The 25,000-nt window shown below is 33.2% G+C and overlaps 1 protein-coding gene across 4 annotated transcripts in view; it reads left to right on the top strand.

The window, feature by feature from the left end:
• Positions 1-25,000, top strand: part of LOC145243970 (V-type proton ATPase subunit H-like) — a 212,229-nt gene that overhangs the window by 47,910 nt on the left and 139,319 nt on the right. Inside the window, exon 1 of one of the 4 annotated variants that reach the window (XM_080107103.1) lies at positions 17,827-18,205. The exons of 2 other annotated variants lie outside the window; for them this stretch is intronic. The gene's annotated coding sequence lies outside the window, so the exon portion shown is untranslated. Of the gene's footprint in view, positions 1-17,826; positions 18,206-25,000 lie in introns of those variants that run through there. One more of the 4 variants, XM_080107106.1, reaches the window with a different exon arrangement.

Genomic DNA, 25,000 nt, shown 5'->3' with positions numbered 1-25,000 from the left:
TTTTGATATGGATGTACATAAGAATACTTTGATAAGTATGTTTTAACTTAAATAGGGGTGATATAATAAAATTGTGGGGTCTGTGTTCGGTCCTGGTCCCCATAGAATGGAAATAGGCACAAACTTTAATAAAGACTTTTCATATCTATCTGCGTAAGTATACTTTGATAATTATGTTTCAGTTTGAAGAAATATGGTATAATAAAATTATGGGGTGTTCGTTTGCACCTGACCTCCATAGAATGGAAATATGTCACAAAGTTTAACAAGGTTTTTTTAATATAGATCCACAGAATATTGTGATAAGTGTTTCAGTGTGAACAGGTATGATATAATAAATTATGGGGGGTTATCTATTTTATTTTTACTTTCATGATATTTTGCTCTGGTTTTGATACCCCCAAATTCAACCCAAATTTAGAAACCTTCCTTTTCATAACCTATCATACTTTCATAAATCAGAGTCCATTTTCCGTAGGCTGTTTTTGAACCCAGTCAACGACGGGTACTTATGCTAGTATATAAATATATATGTACCTATATATATATATATATATATATATATATATATATATATATATATATATATATATATATATATATATATGTACCTATATGTATATATATATATATATATATATATATATATATATATATATATATGTGTATGTAATCATAACACAGCACATTCACTTATGGTTAATACAAAGATAAATTTACAAAAGGAATACAAGGACAGTCTTATCTCGGTGTCTTGGAACTTTCTCATTCACGGAGAAGTATATCTTTCATTGTCTGTATATTATATTGGTCTCAATTCGTTTATACGTCTTCTATGGGAAAATATCCATCATTCCATTATAACACCTTTCCCCAAGCTACATTCTTCCCTAGAATTTGACTTTACCATTTAGTTTTTTTTAACCTTTTCCTTTTTCTTTCACTTCTCCTTACAGTTTGCATTTATGAATTATTCGATTTTAGAAAGTGACTAGTTTTCGGAGTTACTGATACTTTCCTTAGTATATCCTTGTTTGGGGTTCAATTTGGAAAGTGTCGTCCATCATTTCCATTGGTAGCTCTCGGTTTTCGATCGTTTCCATATATCTTACTCTCAATTCGTTTATACGTATTCTATGGGAAAATATCCATCATTTTATGATAGAGACCATTCTCCCGATTTCTTTTTTAGACTATTCCATCTCCCCAAAAGCTTTTCCAGTCCGATAGCTTTTAAAGAAAACTTTATCACCCTCCTTATACGTTCTGTACTTCGCATTATCATTAATAATTTTTTCTCTCTTTTTTTTTTCTCGGAATTAATCGGTTGAACACAGAACGTACTTTTCTGGTAACCATTATTTCAGCTGGTGATAAATTTGCATTACTATTCAGGTTTGGCGTTATCCTATAAATTGTTAGGCATTTTTGAATACTCTTTTCTTCAGTGTCGATGTTATTCTATTTCAATGCTCTTCTAAAAGTATCGATAAACCTTTCTGCTTGCCCGTTAGACCGTGGGTTATAATGGTGTTGTGATATGTTCCATGGCCAGTGACTCACAGTAATCCTTAAATTCCTGTCCAGTGAACATAATACCATTGTCACTAACAATTGTTTTTGGTACTCCAAAACGACCAAATGCCTCGTCTAACGCCTTTATAGCATTTGCAGCAGTGGGGTGTTTGTATTTATAAATTTCCGGCTATTTTGAAAAACTATTCACGATTACCGGGTAATAATATACTTTCAGTAGTCCTACGTAATCTATATGGATGCGTGTCTAGGGAACATCTGTTTTAGGCCAAGGATGCGTCGTTATAGGTGGAGCTTTCGGTGCTAGTTGGCAACCTTTGCATAATTTTACCATTTTTTCTCTGTTCTGATCCATTTTTGATCAGTATGTATATCCTCTCATTAGAGCTTTCATTCTGGAGATTCCAGGATGGCCCATATGAAATTCTTTCAGAATTTTCATTTGTAACACCTGTTGTCTTACCATGCTATCTGCATACATTAGAGTTTCGTCACTTATTGAAAACGGAAACACTTTTAATCCTTTTTTCTTCTTTTCGTTATGCCACACTTATTTTTTTTCATGTATTCGTTCATTTTCGCTGCTTTAAAAAAAAATTTTTTGAGTGTTGTAGGTAGTTCTCTAACAATATTTATTAGTATGTCTGTTAGTTCATTTTCTTCTTTTAGTGCTGCTATAACTGTTTCTTCAAGAAATTCGGTTTTACTTGGAATCAATCTAGACAGACCATCTGCACCTGTGATTTTGTTAGATGGTAAGTGTTGCATTTTAAAATTGTAGTTGAGCAAAATAATGCCCCATCGCTCCAATCTGTTTGCAGTATGTGTAGGAACCCCTTTTTTGAACCAAAAATTGACAGTTATTGCTTATGGTCAGTTTGCAAAACAAATGGTCTTCCATGGATGAATCTGAAATGTTTTCATAGTCATTGTCAAACCTTCTTTCTCAATCTGACTGTAATTTCTTTCTGCGGATAATAAAACGCCTGAGACATGAGCAATTGGTTTAGTAGACCCATCTTCTAATCTGTGTAGAAACACGGCTCCTAAACCGTATTCACTCGTATCTGCTGTTACAATTAACTCCTTCATTTAATGTGCCAAATCTAGGTCCGATAACAATCACTTTTTCATTTTTTAGAATGCTTCCTCGTATTTTGTTTCGTCCAGTGCCGTTTTTTATTCTTCTTCAATAATCCATTCAACGGTGGTCTTACTTCATACATATTGGGGATACAAGGATTATAGTAGTTCGCTAGACCCAAGAATTACTGTAATTTCACTATATAGCCCGTTCTAGGCATGTCTCTAATTGCTTCTGTCCTATTTGGGTTAGGTCCGCTACTTTTCGATCAATTATTTATCCTAAATATTCAGTTTTGTTCATACCAAATCCATATTTTTCGAGAGCAACTTTGAATCCGTAGTTTGCTATTCTCTCGAATACCACACGAATATGGATTTTATGTTCAACAGTATTGCTTCTTATTAGAATGTTGTCTAAGTAAGCCACTGCAAAATCTAGGCCATTCTAACATGGTATTCATAATTTGTTGGAATAAATTTGGGGCCACTTTCAACCTAAAAGCTAACCGTTTTAGGGCAAATAATCCTTAATGGGTATTTATTGTCGGGTATTTTGAACAATCTTCCTGGACTTTGACTTGAAAATATGCCTCTGATAAATCAATTCTTGTGAAAATTTTTTCCCCCATTCAACTTATAAATTTTCTCGGTGTAGGGAGCGGATAGTTATTATCTTTTAAGCAATCATTTAGTCCAGTTGAGAAATCCGCAAATACCTTGATCTTTTTCTTTTTTACATATATTGTGGGTGATGCTCACTCAAAGTAATCCACTTTTTTAATTACTCCATTTTCTTCGAATTTCTTTAGTTCTTCGTCTATTGTTTCCAGTGAAAAGAATGGAACCTTCCTTTTAGGTTTTAACACCGGTTTAGCTTTGTCCTTCAGTTAAAATTTCACTTCAACCTTAGTGCAACAACCCAGCCCCTCAGAAAATACATTTAAAAATCCTTTTTTAAATCCTTAATACATTTTTCTGGCAGTATGGAATTTGATATCCCTGCCACACTTACTTTTCTACAAAACAAGTTTATATGTTTCTCCTATAAATTGAATAATATCATCAAGTCGATACCAAATAAATTAGAATTTTTTCCTGACATGACATAAATTGCGGTTTTTACTGTATTTTCATTCAGTGTCACATTTGTATAAAACTAACCTTGGAATTTGGCCTATTTACAGAAACACCTCTGGCAATTTTTTTCCGTATTTTGTAACTTTGGATATGCAATTTTCTTCCAAGTTACTTAACCAATTAGGGATATATCACTCCAAGTATCCAGAAGGCAGTTTATTTTCCAGCCATTAATTTTGACATTAATATTTTTTTTCTTACAATTTATGAACTCTTTTTTTCGATCCGATGATATTTGTTCTTTGAGGCTTACGGTCTTTTTTTCTTTATGCATACCTTTGATTTGTGACCTTTATGTCAGCACTCATAGCATATTTTATTTTTAAAATAATACTCTTTTGTAAAATGATTTTTCCTCCACATGTTTTAGAGTATTTTATTCCATAATGGACACGTTGTTTAACCCTTTGTACTTTGACAATATTTTTTTCTTCAATGCTTATATTGCAATGTTTTAAATTCAATATTTGATACTCTTCCGTAACGTTTTGTAAAGTTATCTCAGTGCCTAGATTCATGATTGATAATATCCTTGAACAACGGCTGTTAAACCCTGAACAAATATTAAACCTTTAAACAAATCTTCTTTGAAGTCTTTTATCCTGAATAATTTGGGCATGTACTTTTCCTGTATAAGCAATAAAATCCTCCTCATCTTGGTTCACAATCCCGCTCCCCGAAAATTCTCGATAATATATTATAATATTTTAAAAGAAATATTTTCATGTCTATTTGGGAGAATGAAATTTGTTTACTTGGTATTTTCCCGAGTACGAAGTTTTTGTAACAGCAGAATAATATTTTTCTCGTCAGACCACAACTGACATCTTTTAGAAAAAAATATTTTCATATCTTCTAAAATACACTGTAAAAGTCAATTTGTTGGTTCATACAAAAATTCTGATAGAAACTTTGCAATTCCTTCAGGAATAAACCGACCATCTTTTTTTGTAATTACCTCGTTAATATAGTTTGTAATAATTCACTTTGTTTTAATTGTTATTCTTGTAAATATTCCACTTGCTTTTGTTGCTTTTGCAGGGCCAACTGCACAGTTTTTGTGAGTTCCATTATTTGCTCCATATTAAACTTTTAAGCACAGAATAAAACAACAAAAAATTTATTGTACAAAAACTAAATTCAATGAATTCGTTTAAAAAGGCACATATTATTTCATAACAATTTAAAAAAAAAATTTGGAGAAGAAAATACAACAGCGACTCTGAACCGACCGCCGACACACACACAGCAGCAGCATAAGAACATGTTCCTTTTTTGCAGTCGTATTTATTCTTATTTATTTTTTCTTATTAGAAGAAAATAAATTTTTAATGAATTAGCAACAAAACAAATATTTTTCTTTCCCTTAATTTTAGTATGAAACTAAACAGACTCAAGTACATTTTTTTCTGGAAAAAAAAAATTCTTACATTTTTCTGTATCTTAGTTTTGTGCTGTCTTTTTGTATCGCATTCTTTTTAAAATTTTCTTTTTCAGTTGGTTGAATTATTTTATTAGAACTTATTTCCGTCTTTTGTACATACTCATGTTTTTTTTTTCTTCGACCATGTGCGTTCCTGAATTCAGTTTCACTTTTTCCCCTTTGAGTTCTTCTTAGAAAGATGTTTTGTCTGCAAAATATTATACGCTCATTTAAATTTTATTCAAAATAAGTGTCTTCTAAAAGTGTGTGACCATCTTTTACTTTAAATTTCCCGCTCGAAATTAGAACAAAACACACGTGGAACAACCGGAACAACACGTATATTTTTCTTCTCTTCTACTTTTACTCCGAGGCATCACCTCCTCCTTAACACCAAAATGAAGAAAAGAAAAAAAAATCACAGACTAGACTCCCTACTCTGATTAAGCTATTTTAGCAAAATATTGGACTTACAACAACAGAAAAGTAAATAAAATGATTTTATCATTATTTCCGACACTTCAAAGTTTTCAAATTTTTCATTTAAATTTTATTAAAAATAAGTGTCTTCTAAAAGTATGTCACTATCTTTTACTTTAAATTTCCCGCTCGAAACTAGAGCATGCGCGAACCTTTTCTAGTCTCACACAAAAACACGCGTTCACATTTCAAGCCATATTACTTGTCATATACATACGCGCACACAAACATACGCGCGCACGTCCACACACGTACATATATTCACGTTCGCGTACAAGCACTCACATTCACGTGTATACACACACACACACACACACATACACACACACACACACACACACACACACACACACACACACACGCTAATGTACGCACAGATGGACGACGCCATTTCCCTTTCAACAGGAAATCCACACATGCGCAAAAGATCACCGGAAACAAGTATAAAAGCAAGAGCAATAAGCAGCATCCTCCCTTTTCCAACTCGCTTTCCGAGATGAGTGGTCGGCGCACCAGCCGCCGCCGCTTCGGCATGCGCGCGCATGCGCGTGCCTCACTCCACTTGCTACTATGTGGAACAAAAAGCCAACAGACAGTACGTACACTTTATACGCTTTCTCTCTCCATGAACTGGGTTGACATTCTCACTTTTTCTCTCTCTATCTACTACTTGTGCCAGAGAACACTACCGCGTAACTGACGGCTAACATGGCGCACAGTTTAACTGATGTTAACCCTCTATCCTTTGTCTTTGTCTACACGCTGGACTATCATTCCCATTTTCCACTACATCAGTCACTTCTCTTCCCATGCGCGAACAAACGATAGTGACCCGAACGTGAGATGAACACACATTTCCTTTTTCCTTCTATACTACCAATCCCGCAACAAACGATGGTTACCACCGCGCGGGCATGAACACGTGTTATATCTAAAACATCCATTCTTTCAACAGTAAATAAACGACGTTTATCTTATCCATCAATTGAGTTTTTGTTTCCTTCAATTCCATTCGTTTCATTATTTTCTTTTGTAACGGGATTAGGATGTATATATATCCTAGTCCTCTACAAACAAAACACACGTAGATCCACCGGAACAACACATATACTTCTCTTTTCTTTTAATCCGAGGCATCACCTTCTTCTTAACAGCAAAATAGAGAAAAGAAAAAAAATCACGGACCAGACTTCCTATTCTGATGAAGCTATTTTTAGAGAAATATTGGACTTACAACAACAACAACAACAACAGCAGCAGCAACAGCAACAACAACAAAAAATAAATAAAATGATTTCATCATTACTTCGGACACTTAAAAGTTTTCAAATTTCTCATTTAAATTTTATAAAAATTGTAATTAGCTGTAAATAAAAATCGAAATATTTTTTGGTGCGGGGAGAGGGTGTGTGTGCTGAAAATCTATCGTATAGTCATTTTGATTTTTATTTTAACTTCAAAATTGTTTAATCATTAAGAAAAAGTAATCAATAAAGATAAAGAAATTTAATTATTAATTTTATGAAAACTTCACTCCCTTTATTTAAGAATCTTTTTCATTTCATTTTTGTTGTTGTTTATTGTTTTGTTTTTGAAGGAACAAGAGTTTTTTAAAAAAATCTCCCCTTCATAATTATATTTGAAAAATATTAAATTTTATTATTACTTTTTTATAGAGAGGGGGCTCATTTTAAACGTATTGCTACCTCACTATAATCTGTAATTTTCTATTTTTGAGCGATTATCGGGACTCCCAAGATGTGATACTCGCATGTCGGACATTTTTTGTTCTAAATTAACACTCGACACTACTTGATTTTTTAACTGAATAAACGCTTTAAAATAAGTTGAACCACTAAAACTAACAAATATAGGTATAAAGCGAACACTTAGAAAGATCAATTTTATTTTTTTAAACAACAGTAAATAAGTAAAAATATTTAAAAAAAAATATCAGTGTGTATTCTCTTTTAAAAGCAAATCTCCTTCAAAACGGTCAAAAATGTGTTTTCAATCGATATGTATTCAATAATGGACCAGTTTTCCTACCTCGCAAAAATGGACGAGTTTTCTATGGACGATTTTTCCGGGGACGAATTTTCAATGAACTAGTTTTCCGTGGACGAATCTTTCTAAATTCAATTTAAGATTTTTATCTGTGCTTTTCACTTGTGGCAAAAAATAATAATAAAAAAATGCAATATAAACAGAATTATTTCAAAACCACTCCAGATAACACGAGACCAGGTCGACGCCAGAAAAATTAAAAATATAAATTGTCAGGAGCAGTTTAACCCTTTTAATTTCCTATTTACTTTGCCTTCCCACAGGACAATTAGACACCAGGATCGTTTTTTAACATGGGGAAAGGAACAAAAATAAAAAATTGTCTCAGTCATTAAGGATTTCTCCTCCACTGACGAAGAACAAAAAACTGAAGTGTAGCATCTGAATAACAGATACTACACTTTAGCCCTTTTAACTTAACTGTGAACTCTAAGGGGGGTATCATATTGACTCTTATCACCTAGGTGCTAAAATAAATGTAAGCATTTCAAAGGGTTTCCTAAGGCAATTAAAGTAAGTGAACTCTTTATTATTTACTTTGTTTGCCATAATTTATAAATAGAATAATTAAATTGAACCTAGAAATCCCGGTTCTGTGTCCCATAGTTTCATGTTATAAATAAATATTCTTCTGATAAATAAATACATCTGTGTTTGTTTCTTTATAGTTGCCAGAAAAAAATTAAAGAATCGTTGGAATCGGAAATGTGACTAAAATTTTCCCAATTCCGATACCCCAAAAGTTCCGATTTTTCCGATTCTCGATTCCGATTCCGATCAATCGTCCCAAAACTGATGCGTTTGTGTGCATATATGTATATGTGTCTGCCCATATATGTGTGTCTATGTATATATGTGAAAATATATATATGTGTGTACATAGATAAAATATGCATAGATAACATATGTATATGTATATATTTTATGTTTTTACAGGTAGATAAAGTAGCATTCAGGATTTTAATGACAATATTAACATAAGTTGGCAATTATTATTATTATTATTATTACTAGTAGTAGTAGTAGTAGTAGTAGTAGTAGTAGTGGTAATGGGAGTGGTAGTCATATGCTGAGAATGTCATTGTCCTCCTAATATTAAAACGCTACTGGCTACGTCGTTTTATATTGTTCCCACGTGATGGCGGAAAATTCACATAAAATTTCTCATTGCAATTTACGGCCAGAGATAGAATCTCGTCGTTATGTAGTTATTTGTATTTATCCATTCGCTGAACATCACATGGTAGCTCTAAGAAAATGAAAAATCGCTTTGAAAAAAGAATATAAGAAAATATAGGTTAATTTCATTCGTGATGCCGCCAGATGACTTAATAAAAGGATTTCATTTTGGTTCATGCATTTGCTTTGTGAAATTATAATCCTCTAACAAACCAGTCAATATATATTTTACTTGAGAAATAGATTCCTTAAAGTGCATTGTATATTTACAGGAGTGTGATTCGGGTTCTATTTTAAAACTATTGAAACCTGTGAAATATTCAAATTCGCTCTTCAGTATACGGTATTTATACTAAATAGCCTGAGTGCCTGACGTTGCCCGGGCGTTTGGAATGTGTTGAAAAACAAAAATAAATAAAATAAAAAAATAAAAAAAATGTGGTAGTAAGTAGGTAGGCTGGAACCCGTGACGCGAAGGCGGAAGAGAAAATGAAAAAAAAAAAACAACAAAAAAACTAACATCTTACCGCTACTCCATGACGCGACCGGAAGTTCGGAACGTTGAAATTAAGTAAATTCATTCAGCCGATACGATGACTTACAAAAATGGCGACGCAAAAAACAAAAACAAAAAAAAAAAACAAACAAAAACAAACAAAGAAAAACAAACTGATCCTCCTTGTAGAAAACTGCCCAGTTGAGAGTGAAGGAATTAATGTGTTTAGTCATTTTTTCGATATTTGTCATCCAAAGGGTAGACTTCAAAACGATGCCAATCTCGTGAAACTTCGTCACCTCTGTCGAAAGTTTTATACATGCATACATACATACATACATTTAAACAGACAGGTGAGATTTATATTAAAGAAAATGGCTGAAAATTAAATTTTCAATGAAATTTATACCCCTTTCTTCTTCTCCTTCTTCCCCTTCTACTATTTCGTTTTCTTCTTCCTCTTCTTCATTTTTTTTACTTCCTCTATTCCATCTTCTTCCTCCTCTTCTTTTTCTTCTTCTATATATACTTCTATATAGCTTGCCATATATTTCTCTTTCTATTATTATTTCATATATACATATAAATGTTATATACAGAAATATAATATTTTATGTACCGATTTTCAGCAGTTACTTCAATTGTTCAGGAACCCACCCGTGTGCCCGACAATGACGGCTAGTATGCGAGCCTACTAGACCTTTTTCTCACAACTTGCCCTGAACTATGTTCAGTTTCTGTTCTGTCGCCTTTTGGATCTTCCGACCACTCTGTTGTATCAATTAAGATAAAAATGAAATGTAATAAGTCCTCAGACGTACCTCTCTATCGTACAGTATATCGATACACTAAGGCTGACTGGGATAGCTTCCATACATTTATATCTGATCTACCTCTGCATTCCATGTTTAAAAAGGATGTGTCCTCTATAATATTAGACCTAACTGAATGGTTAATTGTAGGTATTGACCGTTTCATACCCTCTAAAACGTTTCAGCAAAAACCTAACAGCCAACCATGGTTCTCTCCAGAATGTGCTGCTGCCATTGCGCACAGAAATCACTTTTTCCACTGCTTCAAACGTAATAGATGTATGGAAACTAAAGCCGCTTTCAGGACTGCCAGCAACCATTGTAAGAAAGTAATAAAGAACGCAAGAGAGTTGTATGCTCAATCTGTTAAGTCCGAAGTAGCTGAGCAGCGGCTTGGTTCCCACCAGTTTTGGCAAATAGCAAACAGAATCCTGAACAGAAGCGTGTGCTCCATCCCAACTATTATCAATGGACCTTAGGTAATCTCGTCAGCATCAGACAAAGCCAAACTCTTTGTCAAGAACTTTGCAGCTAATTCTACCCTTTGCGACCAAGGCCGCCAACCCCCAATATTTCCTCCTGTATCAGAAAACACGCTATGTGATATACGTATATCTGTACGTGATGTTGCCAAGCTAATCAAAAACCTTGGTTCCAGTAAAGCAACTGGCCCTGACGGTATTCCAATTATAGTACTCAAAAAACTTCAACCTGAACTAGCGCCCATACTTACAAAACTGTTTAAACGTTGTCTTAAGGAGAATAGTTTCCCATCTCCCTGGAAAATTTCATCAGTATGCCCTGTATTTAAGAATTCAGGTGATCGCTCATCCCCCTCTCAGTACAGGCCAATAAGTCTCCTGTGCGTCATGAGTAAGTTGCTGGAATCTGTGTTAAATACAGAAGTAATCAACCATCTCAACAAAAATAAACTTCTTAGTGACACTCAATATGGTTTCCGTTCTGCTAGATCTACAGCAGATGTGCTTACAGTTATATCTCATAGGATTAGCAAATCTCTCGACGGAGGCAACCTTTCTAGGGCAACTGCTCTTGACATATCTAAGGCCTTTGATAGGGTATGGCATAAAGGTTTACTTCATAAGATCTCTAGCTATGGTATTGCTGGAAATGTCTTCTCAATTATTAAATCATTTCTTTCTGATAGGTTCATAAGAGTAGTAGTTGAGGGGCAAAAATCTGAAGCTCACAGTATTAATGCCGGTATCCCTCAGGGGTCCATCCTGGGCCCAACTCTTTTCCTGATCTACATTAATGATCTTCCAAAGCACATCCTTACATCATTTGTAGACATCTATGCTGACGACACTACCATTTATGGTAGCACATCTAAGACAGTAAACGACCAAGTTCTCTCCAATTCTCTCTCCTCTGATCTTGAGCACGTAGTACAATGGGGTAAAGAATGGCTGGTTACTTTTAATGCATCTAAAACCAAGCTCTCTCTTTACATCATCAACATTCTGATCCACATCTGACATCAATTGAAATGAATGGCTCTCGTCTTCAGGAGGCCTCAAGTTTTGACAAACTTCTTGGCTTGACCATTACTCCTGATCTTAAATGGAACACGTACATCAAATCTGTTGCCAAGGCCGCTGGAAAAATGGTGGGATCTTTCTATCGATCCGGTAAATATCTCACTGCTGATTCTATTCGCTATCTATATAAGAGCCAGGTACGTCCAAGGATGGAATACTGTTGCCACATCTGGGCAGGAGCTGCTAGAAAGGACTTGTCCTGCCTTGATAGAGTTCAAAATAGACTTCGTAGCCTCGTAGGAGATGTCCTTTTCTCCTCCTTGCAACCTCTATCTCACAGAAGAGATGTTGCGAGTTTGTCTCTGATGTATCGTTATTTTCATGGAAAGTGTTCGACTGAGCTTCAATCTATGGTCCCCCCTCGCCAAACTTTCACAAGAAACACTCGTCTAGCTGTAAACACTATCAATAATTCCCCCCACTCTTTATCTGTGCCTAAACCTAAACGTAGATTCCATGAACAAAGCTTCTTTCTTAGAACTGCACGCCTGTGGAATTGTCTTCCGTTTTCCTGCTTTCCGGCTGACTACAATATGGTTGTGTTCAAGTCTAACGTAAATAAGTTCTTGATGAGCCGTTCCATATAAGTTATCAAATTTACCAAATTTTCATTACTAATGATTACTATATTGTCCAATTTCTACTGTACACTCTTTAACCCTTACCCTTGAGTGGCCTCTTGGCCTTCTTGATAATGTGGTGATGCCTATGTAAAAAAAAATTAATTTAGTGCGAAGCTTCCGCGTTTCTTCACAGTAGGAAATAGTCAGGCTAAGTAAGTTTGTTTAGGCTGACGACTTCCTACGGGAATAGAACATGAAGTTTCAGTGTAGCTTGATTGCTATATATATTTTCATAATTTTATATATGTATTTATTTATATGATGTATATTTAGATATATTATTATATTTATATAAATATCGATATATTCATATACATACTCAACTTCCAACGTAGATTCCCACTACAAGGTCTCTTTCCTCAACACCAGGGGACTATGTTCCAAACTTCCATAGGTTGAAATCCAATTACAGAATATCAAATCTGACCTGTTGTTTGCAATTAAAGGATACTCAAACTTGACATCAAACCCTGACCCCCAAAATCGCCATAGACGTAGGATCTGCCTACACCCGGGATGTCTTTCCATGCGGTAGGGACATCTCTAAAGAAGATCTTAAGTTACCCTATATGTGCTTATGAGTAGCACTTTATCACACCATCGCGTCTATATTTGCTCTTTATCGTCACCACAATAGCGAAGTTACTACCATTATCTCACATACTGCCTGCTCATCCCTCGGCTAACATCCCGTGGAGACTTTACAACGTTGAATATTCAAATAAGACGGATGATGAAAGAATGTTGCGTCATGATTTTTCCATTTGCTTATGACCTAACACAGATTGTTAACCTGTACTCCCGACGCTGACGGACAGTTTACAAATACCCTTTTCTGACAACTTGCCCTGAACTGCGTTCATCATCCGTTCTGTTTCTACTCAATTAAGATGAAAACATGTAATAAAACCTTAGATGCCCCTCACCATTGTATAATGTATCGATACTCTATGGCTGACTAGAAAAGCTTCCGAATGTTTATCACTGATATAACTTCAGGTTCTATGTTAAAAAAGAATGCGTCCTCTATAGTATTAGATCTGACTGACTGGTAAAACGTCGATATAGACCGCTTCATGCCCTCTAAGAAATTCCAAGAAAAAAACAACAGCCAGCCAGCCAGCCAGCCGTGATTAACTCCAGAATGTGCCGCCTCCATTGTGCTTAGAAATTACTATTTTCATTGCTTTCAAAGAAATAGATGTTCTGAAACTTAAACCGCCTCTAGGACTGCCAGCAACCACTGAAAAAGAGTAATAAAGAACGTGATAGAGTCATATGCTCAGTTCGTTAAATCTAAAGTAGCTGAGCAGCAGTTTGATTCTCACGAGTTTTAGTAAATAAAAAACAGAGTAATGAACAGATGTGTGTCCTTTACATCAATTAGCAATAGACCTGAGGTAATTTCGTTAGCATCTGACAAATCCAAATTCTTTGCTAAAAACTTTGTATCAAATTCTACCGTTTGCGATCAGAACCGCTTACCTTCTGTATGTTCCTCGTGACTGAAAATATGTTGTGTGACATTCATATATCTGCTCGTGATGTTGCTGAACCTTTCAAAAACCTGCAAACTGGCCCTGACAGCATTTCAATCATAGTGCTCAAAAGATTTTAACCGGAACTAGCTCGGATTCTTGCAACACCCTGGAAAACTTCATCAGTCTACCCTGTATTTAAAAGTTCTGGATATCCGTTATCTGCCTCTCAATAGAAACCAATCAGTTTCATGTGCATTATGAGTAAGTTGCTTGAATTTGTGATAAACAGAGAAGGGGTCAACCACATCAGCAAAAAAAACAAAAAAAACAACAACCTTTTCAGTGACATGCAATAGTGTTTTCGTCCTGCTAGATATACAGCTGGTGGGCCAACTGTAATACCACACAGGATTAGTGAAGCTGTTGACGGAAGCTTCATTTCTAGAGCAATTGATCTTAACACACACACACACACACACACACACACACACACACACACACACACACACACACACACACACACACACACACACATATATATATATATATATATATATATATATATATATATATATGAAAGAAACTTGTTTCTTATCGTTGAGAACTTTCAGTTGAAATAAAAGTCGGTCAATTTAGCTGTTATGCGCAGATCATATAATGATTAGATCACTCTGACAGACGTTAAAAACATTTAAAAATAATAAATATTTAAATTTCAACAGTATTTCTCGCGGTTAATAGTGGCCGATTGGATTAGGTCCTTGCTAATGAAGCCAGAGATAGCTTCTGTTGTCAGGTTCGAATCTGTCGACTGGTGTTAATGGCGACACTCTGCACTTATGATTTCCGAAAGGATTAAACACTAGTGTCTGTAGGTATTTAATAATTTAGTATAGTATATCGACCACCATTTCGTTGTCTGTTGTCCGCGTTGACCCCAGTTAAAACTATAGATCAAAATCTCGTAATGAATTTATTTAAATCTTGGATAGAATACATTTAAAAGTTTATCAAATTGAAAAGGAAAGTATATCTACAATCAAAAGAAAGCCTCTCTCCTAAAAAATGAGATTCTACATTTTTAGGCGATTATGTGTGAACACACTGAAAAAAAATGCTTAGAATTTAGAATAATAGTTAGTTGCACATATAAATTTTAGTAAAATATTCCCAAATTCGGGCCATTCTAATTTTTAGAATAGTTGGCTAAATTTTCTACCACCAACCCTAAGTCCGAACGATAAAGTCATATAATCATAATTATGGAGACACATCTTGTATGACTTTTAACAATGACATATTTTCTACTAAGGGTTGACTAGGAACATTAATAATGCCAAGATTTAAAACAAACATAATTGATTACACATTTTTAGCACTCTGTCTGGTCCAAAAGGCGTGATCATTTTACGTTAAGTTTATATGAAAAATTTATATGAAACGCGAACACATATGTGTAACTTGATTGCCATAGATATATTTTAATAAATTACTATTTAGCTCTACTCGCATATTGAGCACTGTTAAAGTAAATACTGAAAATCAATCCATAATATATCTCTTCATAATATAATATGTAGATACATAGAATTATATATATATATATATATATATATATATATATATATATATATATATATATATATAAAGCTGAACGTCTGTGTGTGTGTCTGGTCACGAATAGGCTCCTATATGGTTGACTATTATAGAAAACTGATCACATATAATGATAGAACATGTATCGAGACACAGGAATGGGTATGTTTGATCTGGCATAATGATGATTCATTAAAATTTTGGGGTCTGCGTACGCGCCTGGTCCACAAAGTATGGGAATAAAAAATTAAAAAAAAAAACGTTTACAAGTGATTTTATATAGATGTACATAATAATACTATGGTAAATATGTTTTAACTTAAATAGGGATGGTATAATAAAATTGTGGGGTCTGTGTTCGCGCCTGGCCTCCATAGAATGGAAATAGGCTCAAACTTTAATAAATATTTTTCATATCTATCTGCGTAAGTATACTTTGATAATTATGTTTCAGTTTAAAGAAATATGGTATAATAAAATGATGGGGGCGTTCGTTCGCGCCTGACCTCCATAGAATGTAAATATGTCACAAAGTTTTACAAGGTTTTTTAATATAGATCCACAGAATATTGTGATAAGTGTTTCAGTGTGAACAGGTATGGTATAATAAATTGTGGGGTTTATCTATTTTATTTTTACTTTCATCATATTTTGCTTTGGTTTTGATACCCCTAAATTCGAAGCTATCTCTTTACAACCCTTCCTTTTCATAACCTATCATACTTTCATAAATCAGAGTCCATTTTCTGTAGACTGTTTTTGAACCCAGTCAACGATGGGTACTTTTGCTAGTATATATATATATATATATATATATATATATATATATATATATATATATATATATATATATACAGGATATCTCTTAAGAGCTATAATCTCCCAACTCCTTACATCTGTATATCACATAGCAAAAACAATTAATAACATTAACCAACCTCATATACCAAATAAATACAACATAAAATCCACTGCCGACATCATACACTTACTTAGATCAAACTCCTGTCAATAATTGCAAACCGCCTCCCTATATGTTGAAAACTTATTTACAAACGTCCCGATTAAAGAAACTATAAAAAAAATAATCCTAGAGTAAGTTTACAAACATAATTTAGTTCTTCCCTGCATCAATAAAACCTCAAACCCTAGAAAAATTGTTACTAACATGCACTACACAAGTCCCCTTCATTGATCCCCTAGGAAAAACATATATATAAATAGATGGTCTCTCGATCGGTTCACCGCATCGGACCCACCGTCGCAGAATACTACATGATCAACCTCCAAAATAAAATATTTTTCTGATTCCAGTGACAAACCCAATATAGACACCCGATACGTCGACATTTTTAATGGCAACAAATCATACGACGACATAAAATGCTTCAACAACATAACGAAACCAACCCCATTCTTACTCTCACACAGAAACTTAACATTAACGATAAAATTCCCTTCCTAAACGTACTCCAACAATTCTACACAATATACGACCTCAGTATATATATAAAAACACACACACATAAAAAAAACAACGCTAACCCCCTTAATTACCACAGTGAATGCCCGGAAAAATACAAAATAGTCCTAATAATAAAAAAAAAGCTTGATCCAACCTACTTACAATATTTCCTCATCGAAGAAAATATTCTGCAAAGAATTAAAAATCATAAAACAGATTCTAATAACTAACATTTTCCCGAATGAACTAGTTGATCAACGCATAAAACTTTTTCTAAATAAATAAATTCTATTTATAATACGAACTACAACATTAACAAAAATTATAACTTCCAGTTATATTACAAAAATCAATTTCAGACTAACCATAAACTCGACGAAAAAAATGACGAACCTAACAAAACGATGCACTAAACCAATCGACCAAAATAAAGAGATTAAACTAATAATATATTGCATGAAATTTAAAACTTCCAATTTAATAATTAAAAACATTGATAATATACCTTAAGTGAGTGGAGCTAACATAATTATTTGTTACATGCAATCAATAAATATGAATTACGATATAATGTTTTATCCCTTTGAACTATTTTCATTATTAACATAATTTCTCTTCATATAATTGCGAAAAGGGTGGCAGGGGGAGGGGAATAACCTGAATTCAAGAATGTCCTTGTTTTGTTCCCGAGAGCAATACGGATAAATTCACTAGCCTAATTACAGTTTTTCGGCACAGAAAAACAAGAGAGAGGAATGAGTTGGCGAAAGAGAAAGAATGGGCTACGGGGAAGGACGGTAAAAGGAGAATAGAGAAAGAGAGAAAGATACAAAGATAGCTGAAGAGAGAGAGAGAGAGAGAGAGAGAGAGAGAGAGAGAGAGAGAGAGAGAGAGAGAGAGAGAGAGAGAGACTTTAATATAAATGTGTTGCAGTGTTGCACATAATTTCACTTATACTTAATTTATATGGCCCCGAGTAACGTCGGGTACCCCTGCTAGTTAGCAAATAAGAATAAATAAATAAAAAAAACGATTAGTGCTAAATTCATTGTGATAAATACGTCGATTGTAATGTTATATTTGAATGAGTTTGCGTGCAAATGGGCGAGGTTGTACGTTACTGTAAGAGAAAGTTGCCACGAATCTTTATGGTAGGAGGAAAGTCGTGGTTAGAGATGGCCACCTGTTGTCCGATGGAGTTAGTGCTGGTTACATTAGTAGTAGGAAAAGGAGCGTACAAAATCAACAAACAATAAAAAAAGGTAGGTTCTTTCAATTTAAAACCTGCTTAATCGATACTAAGATGTATGACGTTTTTTGTCTGTGTGTCTGTTTGCATGTTCACTAACTTCTTTTACCCTATTAGATCTGGGAACGTGAAATTTTGTGGGAATGATCACTGTATCTATATCCTATGGGGATTCAGGATCACACATTGGAGGTTTCCATCTTGCGGTGTATTATTATTATTATTATTATTATTATTATTATTATTATTATTTACTGTTTTTTTCACCCTCCCCCCAAACAAGGCACAAAGCCACTTAGTCGTGAGTGGCTACTATTTGGGATCATATTTGCAGTGATACTATTTGGGAATTTCGGCAGCGAGATGTCTGTTTACATTACATTTGAATTTCTTCATGACAGTACAGTCAAGAAAATAGGGGTCTTAGAGGGACTTCCAAAGTGCACAGTCCGAGGGACAAATCTATTTGAGTAGAAGGCTTTACAACATCTAGGGATCTCGACAGAATAAGGGTGGGATTTTGCTTGTCTGGTTTTGTCGATGGTATCGTCGTCGAGGGAGTACTTGTGATTTGAGTTCGTCAGAGCAGTTGCCATTGAAATACTTGTTAAACAGGCATAAGAATGCTGCGTTTCGGCGATGGGACAGACGTTGGAGTTTAGTTTATAGTGCGGGACCTATTAGGTTGGCGACTCTTTTTTTAACCCTGTTTAGGAGCGACAGACTAGCGGCAGATGCACTAGCTCAGATATGACAACAATACTCCATGCATGGGCGAACAGTACCTTTGTAGAGATACAGGATATTCTAAGGTTAAGTAGTCTTTTAGCATGACAGAGAGAGAGAGAGAGAGAGAGAGAGAAAGAGAGAGAGAGAGAGAGAGAGAGAGAACCCATTTTCCTCGCAGCAGCTTTGGCAATTACCTTGATGTATTTGTTCCAAGTCATGTTTGTGAATGTTAACACTAGAAGCTTGAGGGAAGTACTTCCAGGCAGTGTATCGTTAGCCATGGCAATCAGTGGTTGAGAAGTTTTCCTGTAATTATTAAAGGAAATAAGCTTTACTTTGGCATCAGTAAACGTTGCCAACCAGTTATTATTTTGGATGTTATCCTCACAACATTTCAGCCGATGTAATTTTGGGCCTTCTTCAGGTGCGCTTTTTAAAACTCGGGAATCTTTATGTCGAACTCCAGAATATGCATGGAATTTCAATCGGAATATTTTATGATGATGATCGTGTATGAGCCGTAAGTTATTTTTAATTATATCGTTTAGCACTGCCTTTGCTGAGGATTGAAACTTCAACCTCCAAAAATCTGTGATTAACTTACCACTTTATCCGTTGGACCATGAGTCCATAAAATATTGCTTCTATCCGGTCATAGAAGACGAAACAAGAGCAGTCTAATATGGATTAAATAAAATTTTCTGTTCAAAATTCGATACAAATTCCCGAGTTAGACAAGACGCATCCGAAGAAGATCGGAGGTTAGATCGGCTGAGACGTTATGAAAATAACCTCCGATATGAGAACAGTAGCATGAATCCAAATAGATCAAATTGTCAATCCTCATCTAAAAAATTCCAAATCATAATTTCACTGTATGTTTTGACATCCGAGAAGTGCAAAACTATTATGTCTGTCATTAGCACATTTTTTAACTTAGCCTTTATCGGTAAGGCGGATAACTAACACACACACACACACACACACACACACACACACACACACATATATATATATATATATATATATATATATAATGTGTGTGTTTTTATTCCCAAAGTGAAAATGGACCAAATGCGAGTTGTTTTGGTTCTTTTTTAATTTTACCTATTACATCGTTATGCATTCTTTCTATTTGAAAACCTTTCAGTTTCCATGATAAGTACACAGAGAAAATATCTAATATTGACAGTTTCCCGTGAACGAAACATATCTGTAAAATGTACCGGAGATTTTGTTTATGAAAAAAAAAAAGATTAATTAGATGAATAAAAACTTGGACTTTTGAAGCTAATAATATATATATATATATATATATATATATATATATATATATATATATATATATATATACACTCTGTTGTTATATTTTAACAAACATTGAGCTTCTGATTGAAAAAGAATCAATAATATTCGCAAAACTGTACACTTTCATAAGCATATATATATATATATATATATATATATATATATATATATATATATATATATATATATACTAGCTGTACCCGGCCACGCGTTGCTGTGTCTCAGTTTGTTAAAATGGAACACATTCCTCAAGAAAAATTGCATTTTGTTCGTTTATTTACTTTTAATATTTTTTGCAATTTGTTTAATTAATGAAAGTTGTTATTTTTTCCCCCCAAATAAGATTAATTTTTTACCATAAATTGTTATGTGAAAGTTTTTTTTCTGGAAAACTTGCACTTTTTTTGTTTTTAAAGAAATTTGGCAGTAAACGTTTCTCTTTGAAAACGGAATTTTTATTATAAAAAGAACAGCTGAATGCTTTACATGAACACTGTAAATAGTTATGGGAAAGTAGAGAAAAGTTTGATTCTTTTTTTCAAGAGAATGTACAAATTATTTTTTTAACAGATGTTCAGAAAATAAACAGAAAAATACTTCCATCATTAATTATGCAAAAAAATAAATAAAATGTTGATTAAGTTTTTCAACATTATGCTTATAAATTACGATAAAACTTGCTGAGTATGCGCTGTTTTACGGTTGTTGTAAAAATGCAACGGAAACTTAAATTTCGCTTCGTTTTAATCTTCCTTAATTTTTAATTGTGCCCCCCAAACGAATATAATCAAAACAGTAACATTCAACAATTGTACTTTATGTATATAAAACACAAAATATTTATAAAAAAAAAAAAGTTAATAACGAAAGGGAAATAATTCCATTTTTAAACGAAAAAGTCAGTTTGGTATATCTTTTTGTTATTTTTTACATAAGTCCAGCTTACCATTCACATTGGAAATGTGGACATTTATAGGTTGTCGGGTACGTTTACAACGAATAAACACTCCAATCTAGTAGATGTATCAGAATTTTTGTAGGAATTTTTTACACCCCTATCACGAAACTGCGAATAAAATATAAAAAACTCGTAATTTCTCTTTTAAAAGTGGGTTGTTTATTTTCTTTATGGGTTATACTTCCAAAATAAACTATTAAAGTTGTTTTAAAAGTAATAGAAATATTATTTTTATTTTTTAAAAAACAGTAATGAATTTTACGAACTCAATATTTTTCAATTTTTAGACTTTAAAAATCTATCAAAATTTTCTATTGATTCTATTTTTACGCTATTTTCAGGGTCAATGTGAAATTTTATGCTCTTTCCAATGAACCGAATATAATATTTTAGACAAACGTTTTTTTAATTCACGCCGCCCCCATTTTCATGTGTCTATTAAAAAGTAAATAATTAATTTACTCACCAAAGTTTTATATATCACAAATTGAAGAGAAAATGTCAATAAGTAATATATTCAAATTTAAAACAAACAAGTAGCGATTTTTAGAAATTTACCTGTAAAGTTCGAAGTTTAAAACCTTTTTTTTTTAATCACGTTGTTTGTTTTTTCTTTAGTTTTTTTTATGAAACCTTGGTCCTTGCTCCTTTAATTGACAAAAAAATTAGGGCTTGAATTACATTTTTCGAGTAGTTATAAGCTTGGAAAGACAGGGGGTCGAATAATTTACGCCTCCCATTTTGAAATATCTATTAAAAAGTAAATAATTTACTCACCAAAGTGTTATATATCACAAATTGAAGAGAAAAGGTCAATAAATAATATATTCAAATTTAAAACAAAAAAGTAATGTTTTTTAGAAATTTACCTGTAAAGTCTGAAGTTTAAAACCTTTTTTTAAAAAAAAACACGTTGTTTTTTTTTGTTTTTTTAAATGAAACTTTGGTCCTTGCTCCTTTAATTGAAAAAAAGATTAGGGCTTGAATTACATTTTTCGAGGAGTTATAAGCTTGGAAAGACGGGGTGGAATTATTCACTATTTTTCACGAAATTTCTGAAACACCTACCAATCTCCCCATGTTAAGAACGGCTTTCGGAATAGACACCCCTAACCTTGTCAGCATACCCGAAAAGCTATAAAAGTTGACGTGTCGAATGTGAACGATGAGTTGGACGTAATGTAAAAATGTACCGAATTTAAAAGGGAACGAAATTCAAATTTCCGTTCCATTTTTACAACAACCGTAAAGCAGAGCATTCTATGCAAATTTTACCTAACTTACTGTATTAATACCATTTTTTTAAGCAAAAAATAAAAATGTTTAGGTTTGGCTATAAATTCCTAAACTCATTTCACCCTAAGTAATTTAGGTGACTGAAATAGGAATCTAATTGAATCTTTAATTTCCTGAATAGTATGCGAGAATTCATTTTTCTTCGAGTTATATCGAATTCATTAATACGGACTTTAGGGGCTTTTTTCGTAATGTTACTGTAAAAATTATTTTTTATTGTTACAAATTACGATGCTTTATTTTTATAAAAAAAGCAAAAATAAATTCTTGCGTTTTTTATTTACTACTGAAAACCATAACTTTAGTAAAGGTATTTTTTGTTTAAACAAAATAAAAAAATTTCACAAAGAGTTAAGTAAAAATAATTAGTTCATTATATTCTGCGATCATTATTTGATAAATATTGCAATTTTCATTAAAATTGGTTAATTTCCTGATTTTTGGTGAATTTTTAAGTAAAGGGAGGGGTCAAAATGTTTATACACTTTGAGCGTCGGCATTCATTTTGTCTGTACCTACCATTTTTCGATGAATATTTGATAGGAAAGCGACCACGTGTGGTTAATTTAAATTAAATTTCAATCACATGGTTACATTATCAATAATCATGTGATTAAATCCATTGAAAATTTACCGATATTGTAAACACATTCTGTTTACATTAAGCCTGTAGTGTTTTTTTTATTGATGCAGTGTTAGCAACTGAGATTTAAAAAAAACCCGCGAGATCAGGAAAAAGAAATGTCCAGAAAATCGTTGATTTTTAACTTTTATCGTCTGAAATTTTCAAAAATCGCTAATCCCCCCCCAAACTCCATATTTTAACTTCCTACCATAAAAAATTTATAAATATAGTATATTCAATATATAAAATTTTCCGTGTTTTCTCACTATATGTTTCTGAATTATATTGAAGCGGTTTGCTCCCCAGAAGGCTTACATATTTTATCAGCTAGTTTTACCTATTTTTTCAGAAAGGGTATTTTTTTTTGCAGGAAACAAATCATAGACTCAAACTATTTATAATAAAAGTTAAATTGAAATATACTGCAAATTAAACATCACAATAATGGTGCAACATATTTTGAAATTAGAAAACTAAAAAAACAAAAAAACTTTGTTTTAGCATGTTAAAAGTATTTAGGTTGATAGATAATTAAATTCTACTGTATTGGTATAAGTTTTTTTTTTTGCTGTTGTTTCTTGCTTTTTACAATTTTCGACTAAATACTTCTAAATTAAGCAGGGTTGCTTAGATCGTATTTTAAACTAAACTTCGGAGGTTGGAATGCCCTCCCCACCTAAAATGTACTTGGAAAAATCGATTTTATAGCGAGATTTAAGAATGGTTAGCCGAAAAAAAGGTGAAAACAAAACAAATAATCAATAAATAATTGTTACCAAAGGCAATAAATGCTACTTTTTTTTTTACTTACATGAATGAGTTTATTTTATGTTTTAAAGTATTTTCAAGCGCTTTTCTTTATTTTTTAATCTAAAATTGCGGGTGTGTGGGTGCAAAATATCTCCAGATTTTCTAGAATTCCCCGCTAGATTGCAAACGAAATCTCCAGATCTAGCAGGAAAACCGCTAAATTGGAAACACTGGTCACGTGACAGGAAGCGGTAATAAATAATTGTCCCTAAATAAAAAATGGCCTATCGGTACAAAGAAAACCACCTATTTATCATAGAAAAATTAAGTATAATGTTATAATTAAAAAGAAATATATAAAAAACACGCATGGATATAGTAAACATATTATACCAAAACGTGGAAGCCATCCGTCCAGTGTTTTTTTAGACTATTAATTGCGAACGAACCAAGACTTACATTTATATATATATATGTATATATATATATATATATATATATATATATATATATATATATATATATATATATATATATATATATATGTATGTTATTAAATATTATTATATATATAACTAGCATTTCAGCCCGGCGTTGCCCGGGTGTTTGGAGATGTATGTTGAGCAAAAAAAAACCAAAAAAAAAAAACCGGTCAATGTTTTTAATTTTGATCAGTTAACATTTATTGTTTTGGGCTCAAGTCAAGTTATTAAGTTAGATCCATACCCAAGGAACCTATATCTAAAATTTCAAGTGTTTGGATCCAAAATTGTCGGAGGAGTTTGGTAGAGTTCTCAAATGTCAAATCGTTGAACTTTGACACCTTTACTACCACATTTTTGGCCGAAAACGGATCACAGCCATTTTTCCAAATCTCAGTACCCTGTATATCAAATTTCGAGTCTGTAGACTGAGAATTGACAGAGTTATTGCGTATGGAAATGTACACACACACACACACACGCACATAGAAACGTTTACTTTTATATATATACTATCATTTCAGCCCGGCGTTGCCCGGGTGTTTGGATGTGTATGTTGAGCAAAAAAAAAAAAGTGGTAGTAGGAAGGCAGGCTCGAATCCATGCCGCGGAGGAGGAAAAGAACAAGAAAAAACCTGACGTCTTTGCTGTTACGACCAC

The sequence above is a fragment of the Euprymna scolopes genome, chromosome 22, assembly GCF_053919585.1.
Source record: "Euprymna scolopes isolate OS-2025 chromosome 22, ASM5391958v1, whole genome shotgun sequence".
NCBI lineage: Eukaryota > Metazoa > Mollusca > Cephalopoda > Sepiida > Sepiolidae > Euprymna > Euprymna scolopes.
The sequence above is the reverse complement of the archived record's forward strand: the minus strand, read 5'-3'. Positions and strand labels throughout refer to the sequence as shown.